We start from the raw sequence: 7,895 nt of genomic DNA, 5'->3' as shown, positions 1-7,895 counted from the left end.
GGCGGGGTTTCATCTATGTATGCGGAGGCACGTGCGGTGTACCGAGTCGATATCCCGATAAGGTGGGTCTGATCGTACGTTACTCTTATCCAGGCCTGGGAGCGTCTGTCGTCCCAACATTTACTCGGCAACCCCGTGTAATGAATACCCTGCCGACGCGTAATTGGCTAGCGCGACGATGGCGAATGCCGGTAATCGCCTCTATTTGCCTATGCGGTAATTCTGCTGCCAGTGCTGCCACTATTGTGTCTATAACAGCACTTAACACAATGGTCATGTCTGAAATACTTTAAGGCAATTCAAAGTGGAAGTATACGTACGAGGAAGTGGATTGGAAGCTATTAACGATCAATGAAGCAGCATGCCCGGTGGTATTTCAAAGTATCCGACATGGAGGTGCATTTTCACATAAAACAATATTGAGTTTAGCAAGAAATTCATTCGTGGAATAAGGTATGCTCGGCACAATCTCCGTTTTTGCAAAGTTAAGTTGTCCATCCCATGTTGCAAGTAGGGAAGTGGTCACAGAGCGGTCCCGTTCGGTGTTGCGGTAATCCGATAGTGGTAATGATGCAAGATTAGTCTTTTTCACCGTGTGCTATTGTCTTCCCCGTTCAACGATTCTTCGACGAGACGATTCGTTTTAACGGTGAACGTTATGCAACTCGTGTGACAGCATCCAAACAAGTTTTTGCAGCGCGATCGATCAATCATAATTGCATTTTCGTGTTGAATCTACACCGTCGTTTGTTTTGTTTAAAGCGTAACGGACAAACAATTTTATCATCAACGATTTGTTGCACTTTCTTACCAGCTCCCTTATTACTCTCGCGCTAATTTATTATCAAAACCTTTTAAATCTTTATCTAAATCATCAAACCATTATAAAATATATAAATAGATAGAAATTATAATCTTTATAGACGCTGAATAAGGTTGTGTATAATTGGTCCGTTAATTATAAGGGGACATTCGAGTTGAGTGCGATTCCAGTTTCCTGCAGGTTATCTAGTTAAACGCCCACGTTCAAGTGGTCCGATTCTGACGTGTTCTAATGTCATGACGTTACTGAATACATATATCCTACGACAATGTTGTACTGTGAAGCAGGAACCGCTACATTATTGGAAATTAATGGTACACAATTTAATTGTAGTCGCATGATGAGGTTTTTTTAATAAAAAAAAAATGCAAGGATGAATTATAAATATACTTTTGGAAGTACATTTATATTTACACAATACTGAAATAAACGAACTTTTCGCTTACAGCAAACATACCATCAGGTGAGATACAGGCCAAGAGCTTCCTCGTGGTGGATAAAAAAAAATGTTTTGCATTGTTATTGGCTGAAACGAACGAATGAACGATACTATAGAACAGTAGGTTAGGGTTATTATACGTCTTAAATGACTAGTGCTGTTTTTGTTGGGTTTAGCGAAACCGTCGTCACGACCATCAATAACTTAGCTAGAACTTAATATACGACCGCGGCCCGTACATTGTTGAGCGCGCAATCTTCCCTCGTAACTTTACGGAAGAATCGCCGCTGTCAGATGTTCCCATCTCCGAACAACAGTCATTAGCCGCCCCTAAGCGCGTATGTGCGAGGCACGCTCTAAGTCTAGCCTGTGCGTATAGCGCTGCCAGACGTCCGGATAAAGCCGGACATGGGCTTTTATGTGTCCGGGAAAAATGTATATAAAAATATAATTTCCTGTCTTGGATTTATGCATTTTACCAGTCACATTCTTATAAATAAAAAGTAAAGTTTTCGTCTTAGGTTACGCTACTAAATAAAAAGAACTGGCTTACAAAAAACATAATCACAAAAATTAAAGGTATATAGTTAAAGGGTGGGTCCACAAGGTGTACCAACGACCTCATAAAGGTAGCAGAAAGGCGCTGGATGCAGGTATGCACTATCAGCCGGTGATTAGAAATCATTAGGCGATGCCTACGAGTATGTTCAGCAGCAGGCCTATAACCAGCCTATGGCTGAAATGATGATGATAACTTAAAGTGTGTCCGAAATTTCCACGTTAGTATCCGGCTAAGCTAGCCGATCTGTCCGGCTTCCTGGTGTGAGAACTTGGCAGCACTATGTAAGTGCGTAATGGCCAATCGTGCGTATCAAAGCACCTAGGGGTGTGCTGTACTGTTCGGACAAAACGACTGTACTTCACTGCTTCAAAATGATTGTATTTTAAGTCCTATAAAAGGCGCTTAGGATCTCCCAAACGTCTAATCTTCGAAAGGCAATTCCTAATAATGCTTGATAGATAATATTGAAATTTACACACTTGCAATTTACGAGTATTAGCGAAACCACACACGTAAGAAAATTAGAATTTTGAAAAATTTACCTAACTGAGAAATACATTGTCTTGCACGTAAGTTGGAATTACAGACGAATAGTTTTAGTTTAATGTATGTACTTACTGTCGTCAGTACTTACCAAAGTTACAACCTATTTTGTTACGGGACAACTGAGCTTTGTTTTCCCGCTACCATGTTGCTTTTAAACGAGAGATTTTATAACCCATGTTTTAGATATTTCAATGCTGTTGCCTCATTACAAAGAATTATGTGCCAGTCGTTAACCTTACGTTAGCAAATCTTTGTGTACTTATATTCTTGCAAGTTTGTAAGTCCGTTAAATGCCAGCAATTGGTGCCGGGAAGGAACCCTACCGTTTCAAGCCACTTAAATCATACACTGATAGTTTGAACTCACATAGCTGTATGTTCCTGCATCTAAGAGTAACAATGAAATTTCATGCTTGGCTGACCTTTGCAAATACGTTAAGCAAATTTATTAGCTTTAAGACATTACCTTTCGTAATTCGCATGCAGGGGTCACTGAATTTGCTTTATGCATCAATGTTGACCCTGAGATGCATCTAGCTTATTATCTGTAATATGCTGAACGAATATCTTTGGTTGTTTTCTTCTAGTCGTTAAGTCTAAAGTGAGTTATGGTTATAGTTTCGTGAGTTTAGTATTAATATATCACAATAATGAAGACTGTTCAATTCCGTTCAATTCCGTCATCCTCGAAGGGAAAACGCCTACGACATGGCACAGAGGTGTGGTGGTACTCTTCTTCAAAAAAGGTGACAAAACCTTATTGAAGAATTATAGACCCATCTCACTTCTGAGCCATGTCTACAAGCTGTTTTCACGAGTCATTACGAATCGTCTCGCTCGCAGGCTCGACGACTTCCAGCCTCCCGAACAAGCCGGTTTCCGAAAAGGCTTTAGTACCATAGACCACATACATACGCTAAGGCAGATTATACAGAAGACCGAGGAGTATAATCAACCACTTTGCCTGGCGTTTGTGGATTATGAGAAAGCCTTCGATTCGGTCGAGACCTGGGCAGTGCTACAGTCTCTCCAAAGGTGCCAAATTGACTATCGATATATCGAAGTGTTGAGGGATCTGTACAAAAACGCCACAATGTCGGTCCGCCTCCAGGATCGGGATTCGAAACCTATCCAGTTGCAGCGAGGGGTAAGACAGGGAGACGTCATATCTCCAAAACTGTTTACCACCGCCCTGGAAGATGTCTTCAAGCTTCTGGACTGGAACGGATTTGGCATAAATATCAACGGCGAGTACATCACCCACCTTCGATTCGCGGACGATATCGTAGTCATGGCTGAGACCTTGGAGGATCTAGGCACAATGCTCGATGGCCTCAGTAGAGCCTCTCAACAAGTGGGCCTCAGAATGAACATGGACAAGACAAAAATCATGTCTAATGTCCGTGTTGCACCCACTCCTCTGAAGGTTGGAGACTCTACACTCGAAGTTGTCGACAATTATGTATACCTGGGACAAACAGTCCAGTTAGGTAGGTCCAACTTCGAGAAAGAGGTCAATCGTCGAATCCAACTCGGATGGGCAGCGTTCGGGAAGCTTCGCCATATACTCATGTCCGAAATACCGCAGTGTCTCAAGACGAAAGTCTTCGAGCAGTGTGTGTTGCCAGTGTTGACATATGGATCCGAAACGTGGTCGCTTACTATGGGCCTCATAAGAAGGCTCAAGGTCACCCAAAGGGCGATGGAGCGGGCTATGCTCGGAGTTTCCCTGCGTGATCGAATCAGAAATGAGGAGATCCGTAGGAGAACCAAAGTAACCGACATAGCTCGCAGAATTGCTAAAATCAAGTGGCAGTGGGCGGGGCACATAGCTCGTAGAGACGATGGCCGTTGGGGCAGGAAAGTTCTCGAGTAGTGACCACGGGCTGGAAAACGTAGCGTGGGCAGGCCTCCTACTAGGTGGACCGACGATCTGGTAAAGGTCGCGGGAAGAGCCTGGATGCGGGCAGCGCAGGACCGTTCATTGTGGAAAACCTTGGGGGAGGCCTTTGTCCAGCAGTGGACGTCATTTGGCTGAAACGAACGAACGAACGAATGAAGACTATTTAGATAAATTCACTTTCTTTTCCTTTTTCTTCAGAAGCAATATTTATTAAATTAAAAAGGGAATCGTATATTTATTATAAGAAATATGATTTTTCCAAGTCGTTTTCGTTTTAAATTTGGGTCATCCTAATTACGCACAAGTTTCTTAGGACATTATGTAAGGATATTTCTAGAAGTGTATTTTCCATTTATGTGTTTAGTGGCAAGCGCTACAGGTGGGTAATTATGGAGTACCTTTACAGCATAATCATCAGGAAATTTAGTCTCCACTGCAGTTGCATAAACTTCTCTAATTGTGCCATTAATGGAAACTACCAGATGTATTTGCTTTCCTCTGGCTACCTCTAAACCAAATGCCGGTCACTGATTTTCAGACAATTTGCTATTGTTCTCTAATACATATAGGGTGGGAACGAGACCCATCTTAACAGAGGTCAGTGCTTGGTCAATAGATCCGACTGCAGCCAACAGCCTCTATACATCAAATTGAAGTGTTCACGGATCACGACTGGACCGAGGCCCTTTCGTGCAACGCCGAGGTACGATTTCCGTCGTGACGCCCACACCATTGTATTGTTATTAATTGATCACATCGCTCTGTTAGAATAAATACTCGTATATTTAACTGAATCACTTAACGGATACCAATAAGCTTCAAGCAGTAGTATTTCAAGTTCATGGATCAGCTACTTAATTGCTTGCCGACGTAATGGTTGTAGCTAGAATTACTGATCTAGTTTAGGAAATAAGTTTTCAGTTGGTTTATGTATAGAGTGATAGAGCCATATTGTCTATGACGAATCTTAAAGTGTGACTTAAAGTTGCTGTAATATTATTAGCATGATGATTTTCATCAATCATGCGAGATTAGATTAATGGAGATTAGAATAACAGAAGTATCCACTTCTGAGACACAAATGAGATTAGAATGTATTCTCATAAGAATGAGAATACATTCTAGATAAATAGATGTTAAAGAGGTTGTGAAGTTCTTACTTCACAACCTCTTTAACATCTATTTGTTAACTTTCCTTGCAATTTAAACTGAGCAACTAATAAACCTTAAGTATTTAAGTAAATAATCATATCTCACTCGGCAAAACTGTATTGAGCTTAAACTAACCGCTAATGTTCACTCTCATTTCGCAAAACGCCTCACGATCTGCATTATTCAAGCATTATAGAAACAACTCATCTGCACAATGTAGTGCTTCCTATTATATCTCTTGCCTGAAGTCAAATCGTGGCTTTAATGTTAACATCAAGTAGCAAAGGATTACTGCTTAGTATATTAATATCAGCACTGCTTTGCATGCCATCGGTTGATCAGGGAACAGAATTCCACGTTTATGCATTATTAAATTGATATTACTGTAGGTATTCCATTTCATCCAATATTGAAATACCGCTCCATATCTAGCCTTTCGATTCGTTTAACATTAAATGGATTTAGATATCGAAAAACAAAAAAAAATTCGCTAACACGTTTTGTTTTCACGTCAATTTGTTTAAACACGATGTCAATAAAAGTGACAGTGAATATGTTTTTCTAAACTATTATCATGTAACAATCATTGAGTTGATTTTTCAATTAAATTAAACGCCCCGAGCAGCCGACAGATATAGTCTTTTACAATTCTGATCATAAAATTTTCTAGCAATTGACTCCTATAAAGCAGAATAAACTCGTGTTATCTACTTGGGAAATTTACTATTACTTAGAATTACACTGTAGCGCGCTACCAATTGTATTTTACGATCGTGGAAAGAGAGAAATTCATGTACGTAGGTACGTAATTGGTTTCTTTGATTATTATTTTTAGTTTGTTTGGCGTTTCTCTTTCAATGTTTGGATAGTGTATATGTTACGGCTAAAGATAGTTGTGAACATAAACTTAAGATTAGCCGGCTAAACTTAAGTTTATCTTCGAGAAGCAGCTAAAGTTCGATAACGTGTTAGTTTGCGTCGTGATATTCCATCTTTAGCCGGCTAATGTGCACATTAGCCAAAACGAAACGGCTAAAAATGTATTCGATGGGCGCGCCAGGCCGGCGGAGGGCTTGAGGGGGCGGTGGGGAGACAACGCGCGCGCATTTTTATTTTGTAATTTTAAATACCTACAGAAGATTCTGTAATGACCAAATGTTTCCTTATTATTTTATTTTAATGATTAGGTAGATATTGTTTTAAGTAATTAATATTTTGTTATTGTAATAATTGTAATTTTGAATACCTACATAGGTACATAAAAGTATGTGTAATGAAAGTGATTATTTCTTAATTAAGTTTTCGTGTCAAAGTAGTAAACATTATTACATTGTTTCCTTTTCCATTTCCTTCTACATTTTTAGCCAGGGGTCTGCGGTTACACTTAAGTTTAGCCGGCTAAAGATAGAAGAAACTAACATTAACACCTCGTCGAAGATAAACTTAACTTTAGCCGGCTAATCTTAAGTTTATGTTCACACCTATCTTTAGCCGTAACATATACAATCTACCTGTTTTTGATCAACTGTATTTTCTTACGCTTCTTAGTTCTTACACAACTATTAAGTTCAAGTTAATATTTATGAATGCGCGGATTAAGTACCTACTTAGAATATCGTTTGAATACTTAATCGTTATTATAATGTGCGTACTTAAAAGAGACGCCATATAATCAGTGATTGCTCTCATAAAGACAGGATCTGAGAATTTTTTTAACCATAGTAATAGGGAAATTAAATGGCGCATGATTTTACTTATTGATGCTAAATAGTGAGCGGAAAAATCATACTCGTATAATTGAGTCCTCTTTTTTTCGTTCATGAAACATCTAAGCTTAGTCGCAGACCACCGATTTTTTGTCGGCCGATGTTTAGTCGGGCAGTTAATCAGTATGGGCATGTATGGAAGTGCGCACATTACACCGATTGATTCTTCATGCAAATTAAAATCGGGCCCAACTATCGGCCAACTAAAAATCGGTGGTCTGCGGCTAGGCTTACACCGATACTCAACATCTATCTAAATCTAAATAACTCAAAGGTGACTGACTGACATACTGACATAAAAGAAGGGATTTTACTAAACTCCACCCCTAAGTAATACGGGATCCACGCGTACGAAGTCGCGGGCGGCCGCTAGTCTATCTATATAACATGTTGAGTATCTATTGCTGATAGCCTTTCGAGTTATGCCTTGCCCTTAGGGCTTTGTAGTACAGGAACACAGTTAACGCTATCGTCAGAAATATTAATGGTTATGATGCTTTCAAGTTTACGAGAAACATTTCAAAGGATTTGATTTTATTTCGCCTGCCTCAAATATGATTCCTGCTTTGTCTGAGATTGTTTCGTTTCTTGTATCATACTCCAAGTAGGTAATGTATTTTATACAGACGTATGATGAGATAATGGAAATTAGACATAATAACGTCTAAGATGCGTTTAACAATGACGAGATTACAATGAATGAAA

Source organism: Ostrinia furnacalis, unplaced genomic scaffold (assembly GCF_004193835.3).
Source record: "Ostrinia furnacalis isolate ACB-3 unplaced genomic scaffold, ASM419383v2 OfSCF1144, whole genome shotgun sequence".
Taxonomy (NCBI): domain Eukaryota; kingdom Metazoa; phylum Arthropoda; class Insecta; order Lepidoptera; family Crambidae; genus Ostrinia; species Ostrinia furnacalis.
The sequence above is the reverse complement of the archived record's forward strand: the minus strand, read 5'-3'. Positions refer to the sequence as shown.